This window comes from Rattus norvegicus, unplaced genomic scaffold (assembly GCF_021556685.1).
Source record: "Rattus norvegicus strain SHRSP/BbbUtx unplaced genomic scaffold, alternate assembly SHRSP_T2T haplotype2-0000026, whole genome shotgun sequence".
Classification (NCBI taxonomy): domain Eukaryota; kingdom Metazoa; phylum Chordata; class Mammalia; order Rodentia; family Muridae; genus Rattus; species Rattus norvegicus.
Window position 1 is genome coordinate 454,404 of NW_028238785.1, and position 11,676 is coordinate 466,079.

Below are 11,676 nucleotides of genomic sequence, written 5' to 3' on the forward strand. Positions count from 1 at the left end.
ACAGGTCTTCAGCTGTTCCTGTGGGCCTGTGTCTTGAGTTCACCAGGCAGCTTTCTTGCAGCAGAAAATTCGGTCTTACCTGTGGTCCCGAGGCTCAGGTTCGCTCGTGGGGTGCTGCCCACGGGCTCTCTGCAGCGGCAGCAACCAGGAAGACCTGTGCCGCCCCTTCCGGGAGCTTCAGTGCACCAGGGTTCCAGATGGTCTTTGGCTTTTTCCTCTGGCGTCCGAGATGTGTGTGCAGGGAGCAGTCTCTTCTGGTTTCCCAGGCTTGTCTGCCTCTCTGAAGGTTTAGCTCTCCCTCCCACGGGATTTGGGTGCAGAGAACTGTTTATCCAGTCTGTTTCAGGTTCCGGCGGTGTCTCAGGCAGGGGTCCTGCCGCTCCTGGGCCTTCCCCCACGGGAGCCCAGAGGCCTTATACAGTTTCCTCTTGGGCCAGGGATGTGGGCAGGGGTGAGCAGTGTTGGTGGTCTCTTCCGCTCTGCAGCCTCAGGAGTGCCCACCTGACCAGGCGGTTGGGTCTCTCTCTCACCGGGTCTGGGAGCAGAGAGCTGCTGCGGGCCGGGATCCGGCTTGGGGTTTTCTAATCCTACTCATAATTTATTATCCTTCCCAACACTATGGGCTTTGTTCTGTTAATGCTAACAGCGGCATCCAATACCTAGGATATTTTCTACTGACATGTGTGACGTGAGACAAAACAGTCCCTGTCATCCCTCACCTGAATAAACTTCCTTAGAGGACAGTGTAGTTGGAGGGTCCTTCTTTCCTCTCCAAGATCGAGAAACATTTCCAGTCTTCAGACAAGTGTGTCAGCCATTGTCCAGTGACTGTCTTGAGATGTCCACATTGTCAGCTGAGTGAGGGCAGGGCAGGGCAGGGGATTGGGGCAGGGCAGGGCAGGGCTGGGCAGGGTATTGAGGCAGGGCAGGGCAGGGCAGGGCATTGGGGCGGGGCAGGGCAGGGCAGGGGACTGGGGCAGAGTCCATGAGATGTCAGGAGGCAACAGGCCAGCTGGGGCTAGTGTGGGTACAGGGCTTCTAGTGTGGGTGTGAGAGGAGGAAATTAGGAATGGTCAGATTCTGATGCAGCATATAGGCGGGAAGCAGCTTAGACCATCTCAGTGCCATATAGGGACATTGTAGACACTGATGGGCAGTGTGGGGATGGTAGGGTCCGATATACTGCTCTCTGCAGGTGTCAGGAGAGCATACAGTGGCTCTGTCAGACTTATGACAATCAGGCAGGCACTGGGTGCAAGTGAGAATCATGGGACAAGCCCTGTCTGCAGCCTGGATTTGGGACATTCCCAGGTGCCCCATGGACTGCAAATAAAAAGGCAAAGGACACAGGGAAGCCAGCAATTCCCATGCACATGACATAAATACTTGTAGATCTTTCTAGAATTTCCATAGACTATCTGTCACTAGTCCTCATTATAGAAGGCACCAACACTCTGCCCTCTACTTCAACTTGGTGAGACAGCTATTCTAACTCCAGCAGGAAGGCCTCAGGGAAGACAGTAAGAACTCGCAGGTGACTCCTTTTACTATTGAAACAGGGTCTTCCTATGGAGCCCAGAGTGGCCGTAGGGTCCTAATGCTCCTGCCTCACAGTGACTAGAATTCCAATCCACCCTCAAGAGCAGTTGATTCATCACTAGATCAGACTAAGGACATGTGAGGCCCCAGGGTGCTAGGATTACCAGGGTCCTAGTAAGTTTCTCCAGCCTAAATTACAACCTGAGTCAGTGCTGCTATTTGGGACACCGCCTGATGCCCAGTGACATCACACCTTGGAACTCTTTGTCAAACATAAGCTGTTATGGGAATGAAGTACCTACACAATAAAAACTGGTCTGGAGGGGTTGGGGAGGTTGGGGATTTAGCTCAGTGGTAGAGCACTTGCCTAGGAAGCACAAGGCCCTGGGTTTGGTCCCCAGCTCCGAAAAAAAAAAAAAAAGAACCAAAAAAAAAAAAAAAAAAAACTGGTCTGGATACTCCTAGGTCAAGAATCCCCTGTTGGAAATGCTTTGGACCGCAAAATTTTAAATTCTAGATCCTTCTGGCTTTTAGAAGATTTATAAATACAAAAAAAGAAAGATGGGCATAGTAATTTAAGCCAGTGATCCCGGTCATTGGAAACTGAGTCAGGGTGATGGAAGACTGTAAGTTCCAGGGCAACCTGTGTTTCAAGAAAAAAAAAAAGGCATGGTGAAGATTCCACTCAAGTAGAAAACAAAAGGGTTTCACCTGGGCCCTGCCATCCACTGGTCAGCACTCTCATTACCACAGCCACAGGCAGACACTGGGGAACATTTCCCACTGTCTCTCTTTGGGATGCAATCCACCCCATGATTCTATGTGAGGAATCCCCCAAAGGTTGCATCATGTGAGGGACCTAGAAAGTTCCAGGATTGGGAGAATTTAGGAGTTTATAATTAGGGATGATCTACAGCTGTGGCAAAGCCTTTTCCCAGCACATGGCAGCCCTAGGTTTGTCCCCAACAGTAAAAATAAAATCCCCCAAAATAATTCAAACATAATGTCCTGAAGCCTGCGCCCTGACCAGTCTCCTCAAAAGTGCGCAGGAACCTGGGTCCACATTTAGGACCCAGCACGACCTCTGTGACCCGTGAGAAGGGATCTAATATGGGAATTAGTACAGTATGATTTATCCTTGTGGATACCTTTAGTGAAAATAACCACCTGACCCCTGAAAACCCATCTACCTGGGGGGCTCAGCATCATGTCACCCAAAAAGCCCAGATCCTAGGGCCAGCATGGGCAGGTGGTGAAGAAAGTTTGTCTCTCGTGAACATCAGTTGCTGCTCCTGACCTGACTCTATCCTCAGGAGACAATGTCACCCCAGAAAGTGTGGGTGTCAACGGCTCTTCCCAGGCCAAGCCTGGGATACTGCTTAAGTTCCACAATGCACAGCAGTGCTCACTCTAGAGCTAAATGTTCTACAGCTGAAAGGGGTGGGTGCTCTGCTGGCCACGCCCCTCCCCTGCAGTATTTACTGCACTCAGAGTGGTGCTTCAGATGTGAGGGACTTCTTGAGGCTACTCCCATGGAGAATGGCAGATTCATCAGAACGGGGCACAGGGTGAGTTCAGAGCACAGCTGGGAGGAATTTAGGGATGCCAAGCCATGACTAAGACCAGATCCTGGGCTGACAGGCAGTTGAGCTGGAGAACTGGCATCCAAAGAGTGACTGCCTGAATTCCTCTTAGACCAAAAGCCCTGGATCTGAGCTACTTTGGTGTGTGCTCCTAAGTGGGGTCCCAGACACAGCTCAGAATTGGGGCTGTGCATGGACTTTGGTGCTGGCAGCAGGTGGCTTAGCCATAAAGTGCCGAGCTTTCCCATCTGTACCCACTCAAACTCCTCTGTTTCATTTTAGGTGTGTTTGGTATAGTTTTGAGACAGGGTATCTTGTAGCAGCCCAACTCGCTTTGAGCAACAATGTAACATAAAAATAACCTTGAATTCAAGATCCTCCAACCCCTCTGTCCCAAGTCCTGGAATTAAGACCTCCAGCTGTGACCATTTTACTGCAGCATAGGATCCATCTGTGTTAGAGTGAGCTTTGGAAATACTGGAGCTCCGACTGTTCCTTAGAATTCAGGTTTCCTTAATTCTTAGCAGGAGTTTTGTGATGATGCTGATGAGAGAGTCAGGAGTTACACTGGGAGAAGTAACAGTCCTGGCAGCCCTGAGTACACAGTGAAAGTCAAGAGAGAAGCCTGCTGATTAGCACCTGAGTGAAAGTGGGAGGATTCAGAGTTCAAGAACAGACTCAGTTACATACCTAAGACCATATTGCAACATTTTTGTTTCATTTTTGGCTTGTTTTCTTTGAGACAAGGTGTTAATTTATAGCCCTGGCTGTCCTGGAACTCACAATGCCTCTACCTCCCAACCCATGGAATTAAAGGCATGTGCCAACATGCACTGCCACTAATTAATTTTTAATTAAACATGCTGGCACAATCCAGTAATCCCAGTGCTTAAGAGGCTGAGGCAGGCAGATATCTGGCTTCCTGACAAGTCTGATCTACAGAGAGCCTCTCAGAATAGCCAGGGCCAAACAGAGAAACCCTGTCTCAAAAAATAAACAACAAAATGAATTTGTTTTAAAGAAGAGAGGAAAGATTTAACAGAGAATTAGAGGCAGGGAACCAAAAGGTAAAGGGCAGTGCAGAGTCTAGCTTCTGAGATGAAACTGGACACCATGGGGTTAGGGTGGGGATTCTCATCTTGGACTGGGAGACAGAGGGTGACTTCAGGCATGGAAGGCTCAGTCAGTCATTAGTCAGGATTCTCAATCAAGAGGGTGTTGTAAGATCCAAAATGTGTGAGCAGTGTTCTGCATGAGACTAGAAGAACCAGCCTACCCATACAAAACAGTCAATGAAGATTAATCACAAGCATACGTCTGGAGGTCCACAAGAGGTTAACGTCTACCTTAGTGTGGATTATTCAGAGCACAGGTGGAGAGGAGTAGAAGAGCTGATGGTGGCTGAGGCAGGAGAGGAGTTCGGGTGTGAATTTGAGCCAGTAAAATGGAGCTTGGAGGTCGGGCAGAGCAATGAGAGGTCTAACAGCATAGCTGTTGAAATCCTTCAGATTAATTTGTCTTAAGAGCCTCCTGCCATAGCCAAGGGCAGGAATAGATCTGACTATTGGGTGGCTGGGCTCACATAGCCCAACAGGTTTGGCCTTGCATCTGTGGGATTCCAAGTCTCTCCCTTTAGACACAGCCATGGAGAAGGTGTAGCAGTGAAGGTGCAGATGGCTTTGCAATGCTTGGCTTATGGTGTTGAGTACTTCATGCTCCACAGAGCTAGGGAATGTCCTAGAAGCCAGGGAGGCTGAGCCATGAGGAAGACAGGTCTCCAGGAGAGAGAAATGATAACCAAAGTCACTAAGAACTTCCTGAATCACAGTGTCTGTTAAGCATATATTTTATTTACTTACTTTTATGGGCCTGAGTGTTTCACCTAATAAATGCTTGTGCACAATGTGGTATGTGTGGTGCCCGTGAAGTCCAGACTGATTCCCTAGAACTGCAATTACAGCCTAATAGGAGCCACCATGTGGGCACTGGGAACTGAGCCCTGGTCTTCTGCTCTTAGCCACTAAACCAACATTCTCTTCAGCACACCCCCTCATTGTATTGTCATTAAGATTTACCCATTTAGCCTTCAGTATTTGAATTAATGAAGATGTGACAAGAGTCATAGTTACCATGATGGTTCAGGCATAGACAGGCAGGCATCTCATTGTATACAAAATATAATTTCTTTCTTTCTTTCTTTCTTTCTTTCTTTCTTTCTTTCTTTCTTTCTTTCTTTCTTTCTTTCTTTCCTTCTTTCTCTTTCTTTGTTTTACTCTTGGAAACAGGGGTTTTTTGTGTAGCTGACCTGGAACTAGCTCTGTAGAGGGAGCTGGCCTAGAATTCACAGAAATCTGTCTGCCTCTGCCTCCCAAGTGTTAGGATCAAAGGCCTGTGCCACCACCACCACACATCCTTCTGTTTTAAAGGAAAAATGTAGCCCTACATGGCAGCACGAGTTTAGTCCCAGTATAGACATTTTTCTAGAGTTCCTGAAGGGCTTGCTGCCTTCCCCTTTAGCCCTGGCTAACATGAGAGCTCCACACCTATGGGGTTTGCTTCATAAGAGTCTGGAGGATGAGGGTCACAGGCTGATATATCTGTGTACAGCAAAGGATGCCTGGTGAAGGTCAAGTGGGTACAGATCAGCAGGTAAAGGCTCTGCCACCCAGCCTCATGGCCTCAGTTTGATCATGGATGAAAGCAGAGAACTGAGTCCACATTGTGTCCTCTGCTCTCCATGTGCATATCATGGCACAGGAACACCACAAACTACATAAAATGTAAAATGCTGAAATGCTGACAGAAGAGGCCTATGGTAGGCGCCTCCTACACCTGAGACTTCCAACGCCGAAAAGCAGGAGGTAGAGAGTGAGGATGCAGAGTGCACACAGGTCAGGACAAGGCCATGTTACTGAAGCTTCCATGTGTGGTGAGCAGGCTCTGGGGCACCATGAGGGACATCAGGAGCTTCTGCACTTTATAGAATTACAGGGTTCCATGTTACCTCACATGCCCATGATTTGCCCCCTACTGCAGGGAGAAGCCAACACCAGAAGCCTCCAGCTCCCAGCCCTGCTTTTGCCATGTAGGTTGATCCAGAAGAGCTTGGAAGTCCCTGGACCTGGAGTCTCAGGTGGTTGTGAGCCACCTGACCCGGGTGCTGGAGACTGAACTCAAGTCTTCTGCAAGAGCAGAAAAGACCCGTGCGCTGCCTGGCCCAGCCAGGGCTGTGAAATGGTGTTTATTTTCATCTGAACAAACCCAACAACAGTTTAGGTCCCTAGAAGCCACATGAACCTGGATGCAGTAGAGTCTGTCATCCAGCCCTTCCCACAGGGAGATAGGAGCCTGAAGTGGACAGTCTCTAGGATTAGGGGAAGGGCTAGCCTAGCATACACAGCCATGGACGAGAGGTAGAAGGTGAGGACCTGTGCTCAGGTTGTCCCTGACCTTTACACAGGCACATCAGTACCTGTACTCACAGAAACACCATACAGACATAGGTGAGAAAAGAAATAAAACAAACTATATTGAAAATACAATATACTGGGGCTGGAGGGATGGCTCAGTGGTTAAGACCACTGACTGCTCTTCCAGAGGATCTGAGTTCAATCCCCAGCAACCACACTGTGTCTTATAACCATTTCTAATCTCATCTACTACCCTCTACTGTTGTGTCTGAAAACAGGGACAGTGTACTCACTCATATGGACAAAATAAATAGTTTTTGTTTTAATCCTTTTCTAAAAAAAGAAACCCATCTGTGACACATGATCATTGTGTGATTCCAAATGTCGCTAAGTCAGTACAGTCCTATTGCTACATGTTCCACCAGTTGTGTCAGCCTTGGTAGTAGAGTGGCACAGTTGAAAAGATGCTGGTCACAGTGACCAGGCAGCCTAGAAAGCTAACCATGAGCAGAGAAGGCTGTGCTGTGTCCTAGTCCTCTACCCCACACTGCCACCTCATCCCTACGAATAGAGCAAAAAAGAACAGATGAGGAATGTTCCAGGTTTCTTTCCTCTTTGACTTCTTTATTAACCTAGCCCCTGTGCTACATGTAACCTTGTCACATCCTCTGTCCCATCCCTAAGCCCACATACCTGTCAGATAAGACAGGGATCTTGCTTTGGGGAGAAGCTCTGGTCCCTCTCTGTCCTAAGAGGCTCTGAGCCATCGCTGAAAGAGAGTCCTCTGAGGATTGAGGGAAGTCCATAGCCCGTACTCTGACTTCCAGGAAGGTTTGAGGAAGGTGGTCCTCTTCTTGTGGTTCCTCTAGTAGGAGCAGCCCACACTTGGGCCCAGCTCCCACTATCAGGAAAAGACAGGTGGCTCTGGTCTTTGCACAGCTCCAGCGGAATGAACAGTGCATCTCTCCTCTCTCTCTTGCAGGAAGTCTCAGCCTCTGGTGCAGGTGATGTTCCCAAGGCAAAGGAAAGGGAAGTGCAGAGTGAGGACTCCCACGATCCTTTAAAACATTGTCTGCATTGTCTTCATTAATTTTTATGTTTAATTTTTATTCCATGTGTATTGATCTCATTGTAGGGGTGTGCATTCCAAAGCATGAGTGTTGAAGGTAGAGCAGAAAGCATGGGAGTCACTTTATCCTACCGCATGGGGTCCCAGGCTCTGAACTGGGTTGTTGAGCTTGTCTACAAAGAGCTTTCATACTGAATTTCCTGCTGGCTCTGATTTCAGGGAGAGTGTCTCATAGAGCCCAGATTGGCCAGTAAACTACTGATCATCCTGCCTCAAGTATTGCCATCTAGTTCATGAAAGGGTTGAGTTATTGAAACGAGGGACTGGGGATGGGCAGAGGTGCATGACTGAGGCTATCTCTGCTCAGTGGCATGCCTTTGGGGACTGATAGTTTTCATCACTGAGATGTCATTTGACTGCAGTGCTCCTCTGGAGAGAAGGAGTCTCTTTTGCCAGGGCATCAGACTCTCCAGACAGGCCTGGAAGGTGGAGGTCTAGAGGCCAGGCCTGCATTCCTCTTCAGAAGCTGCATTTACCACTCTGGACAGTGCTATAGCACAGGGTCACATATCCAGTTCTACCCTGAGACCTGCTGATAAAGAATGTCTATCCTGGGACAATGTCTATCATCGGTTCAAGGTGTGGCCCAACCAACTTATTATAAAGGATGATAGTGGTTGGTTGAAAAAGGCAGTAACTTTCTATGAACCATATATTAAGTTTTTATGTATATTAAAATTAACATTGGAAAGAATGATGGTAGGAGAGGAAGCTGGAGGACAACTGCTGCAAATGCTTGCTTTTGAAAATCCTAATGAAGAGTATAGGAGAGCATAATTACCTATAAAGGAGACTGGGGATATTAATGCTTATATGAAGGCATGTAAGTATATCTTCTCTGAAAATGGAAAGATGCATTTTTGGCACGTATTGATCCAGATAGAGTTATTAAATTATACATTGAAATACTCTTGAATATCCTATAGGCACTTTAGCTCAAGATGAGTTGCCTTTAGAATGGATATATATTAAATTTAACTTTAACAAAACATTAACAACATATGAGGAACAAATTTCTTTAATTATTCAGCAAGGCATACAAAGACCTGTTACACTGTGGGGATATGATTGTGCTGATTTTGTTTTCTCATTAAGCAAAAATAAAGTGGAATATTTAATGCAGACGTCTGAAGTTTTTCAATTAGCCATGATTTCTTACACTAGAAATACTGAATTTCATTTTCCCCATAGTAAATTCTGGGATTGCTTAAGAAAACAAAAAAAAAATGTGATGAATACACTAATTTCTGTTGACCCATTACCATCTGCCTTTACTGTGTTTACAGATGGCTCCAAGACCAAAGATCTAAGACAGATGGCTTATTGGACCAAAGATAAATTTTGGGGACAAGAATCTTCTTTTGGGTCAGTACAACAAAATGAAGTATTAGCAGTAAGTAATGTATTGCCGGATTTTACTCATGATGTAAAAATATTATAGCCGAGTCAGCTTATGTTGTAGGAGTAGTACAGAATATTGCAACTGCTGTTGTTTCTACATCTAAGCCTATATTAAATGTTATTCTCACATATTAAAGTACTATTGTTATTCTGAAACTCTAGAATATTTATTACACATATTAGATTACATTCAAGATTGCCAGCATCTTTAACACATGGCAATCATATGGTAGATCAATTAGTGGCATTTGCTACCCCAGAAGAAAACAGTCATAATTATGCCAATACAGGATATTTGCATATTAAATATAAGGTTCCCTATTCTGAAGCCAAACAAATTATTGCTAATTGTGGTATTTGTAAGCCTTCACTTATAAAATGTATTGCATCTGAAATTAATCCCAGAAGAATGCAACCTAATACATCGTGGCAGATGGATGGAACCCATATTTCTGAGTTTGGTCGCCTTTCATATATCCATGTAAGCATAGATAATTTTTCAAAATTTGTGTGGGCTACACCATTGCCAGGAGTACGCACTGCTCATGTTATACAGCATCTATTGGAAACTTCTGCTGTTATGGGACCGCCTTCTAAAATTAAAACTGATTATGGACCAACATATATTTCTTATAAATTTAAACAATTTTGTCGGCTCTTCTGGGAAAATGGCGACTCCTGCACGTGCTCCAGAGTTGCCGCTGCCCTGGAGCCTGCGACCTGCATGGGCCCTGCTGGGGAACCCTGCCTGCGGGGCCAGCCTCAGCCCATGCACATTGTGCTCCCTGCCCCGTGGCTTTGAGCCCCCAGTTCCTGAGGACTTGGGGCAGCAGAGTTTGGAGGAGCTGCGGGAGAGGTTGAGGGGCCAGGAGAGACTTTTGCGCAAAGAAAAATTCATTTGCAAATTGCCCTACAAAGGTAAAAAGATCTCAGACACCACTGCCAAACTGAGAGCTGCCATTTCAGAAAGTGAAGAGGTCAGAAGGAGAACTGAACTACTTCATCCTGTTAGTGTTGACTGTAAGCTAAGGAATAAAGCAACCACAAGAGTTGACACCGACATAGAAAAGGCCCAGAATTCTGACCTGATGCTTGATACTTCATCATTAGTTCTGAATGTTCGTCAGTAGACATTGAATCATCTAAAACAACCTCAGAAACACAGGGACCAAACAGCTCACTCACAAAGGCAATGAAGAGACTTTGGAGACTGGCTGCACAGTGAGTACCAGCCCCTCTGTCAGCATCACAGCCCAGGCTCCCCCATCTGAAGTTAATGAACATCTCCCCCAGCATTCAAGTCAAGCGGAAGAGGTTTCCAGCAGCGTCGACAGTCTGTTTATCACTAAATTGCAAAAGATCACAACTGCAGACCAGACTGAACCCTCAGAAGAAAACACCAGCACTGAGAACTTTCCAGAACTGCAGAGTGAGACTCCTAAGAAGCCTCATTACATGACAGTGCTAGAAATGCGAGCTAGAAACCCAGTGCCCCCTCCTCATAAGTTTAAGACAAATGTGTTACCCACACAACAGAGTGACTCAACAAGTCATTGTCAGAGGGCTCAGTCTCCTGCTTCCTCAGAAGAGCAGAGACCCAGGGCTAGGCAGCATCTTGATGATGTCACAGCAGCTCGCCTTCTTCTGCTCCACCCCCTGCCTGCACAGCTGCTCTCCATAGAAGAGTCGCTGGCTCTGCAGAAAGAGCAGAAGCAGAATTATGAGAAGATGCGGGCAAAGCTCGCAGCACAGAAACTAGCTGAGAGACTGAATATTACAATGCAGAGCTACAATCCAGAAGGGGAGTCTTCAGGGAGATACCGAGAAGTGAGGGATGAAGATGATGCCCAGTCCTCGGACGAATGCTGAAAATGAGCGCTGGGAGATCCCGGGAGTTGACTGTTGAGCTTAAATTGTCTCATCTAACTTCCTAACAAGTACCAAGACAGTGTCAGACCTTGTTGAGGGACAGCAGTTGAAGTTACACAAAGGTAGCTACAAAATAAGAACCCAGTTTGTCTTTCAGAAGATGATCTTCACATGCTTGAACAGTTCAATATTTGAACATTGTGTTTGGCCGTATTGTGTTACAGTTTTGCAGTATATTGTGCATTGGTCTGATATTTTAGTGTGAGTAGAACACACGTTTTCTTTAAGATATCTGCTTTTTCCTTCTTCGTATTCTTATCAGATAGCACTGCTTACACCCCTTCTGGTGAAATACTTTGTTATTCCAGGCACCTAAAGTGAATTAGGAAGGCCTGGTCCCCTCACTCAAGAAATTAGGGGAGCAGTCTAAAGAATGGTACGCATGCTTGCATGGACACGTTCCTGAGACGCTGGATATGAAATGCCGCACACAACACTCGGGAACCACCACCACTGTGTCTGCTGCTCTGTCCTCTCTTGGGGCGACTGCTGTCACCTGTGATGAGGTTAAGGAGCACTTGGAAGAAGTGCTAGGTGGGGAGGGTCTTCTGAGCTGGTGTGGGGAGCTGCTCCTGGCTGCCCTAGGCTTGAACTCATTGCCATCTGGGATGATAGGTCCCTGTACAGGACACTCGTGCTTGGTAAGGAAACCGGTGTTTTTCTAAGAGTTACAGTTGAATTGTCA

General features: G+C 46.6%; 1 protein-coding gene and 1 pseudogene across 2 annotated transcripts in view; one reads left to right on the forward strand and one right to left on the reverse strand.

The window, feature by feature from the left end:
- LOC147997889 (disks large homolog 5-like) overlaps positions 1-10,660 on the reverse strand; it is a 69,729-nt gene extending 59,069 nt beyond the window's left edge. Inside the window, exons 1-2 of the mRNA XM_087601483.1 lie at positions 10,610-10,660; positions 720-832 (exon numbers count right to left, since the gene is read on the reverse strand). The gene's annotated coding sequence lies outside the window, so the exon portion shown is untranslated. The remainder of the gene's footprint in view (positions 1-719; positions 833-10,609) is intronic.
- On the forward strand, positions 8,669-10,948 carry LOC147997892 (DNA-directed RNA polymerase II subunit GRINL1A pseudogene; annotated as a pseudogene). Its single transcript, XR_015647499.1, has one exon. The product of XR_015647499.1 is annotated as a DNA-directed RNA polymerase II subunit GRINL1A pseudogene (transcript).
- Positions 10,949-11,676: the final 728 nt, after the last annotated feature.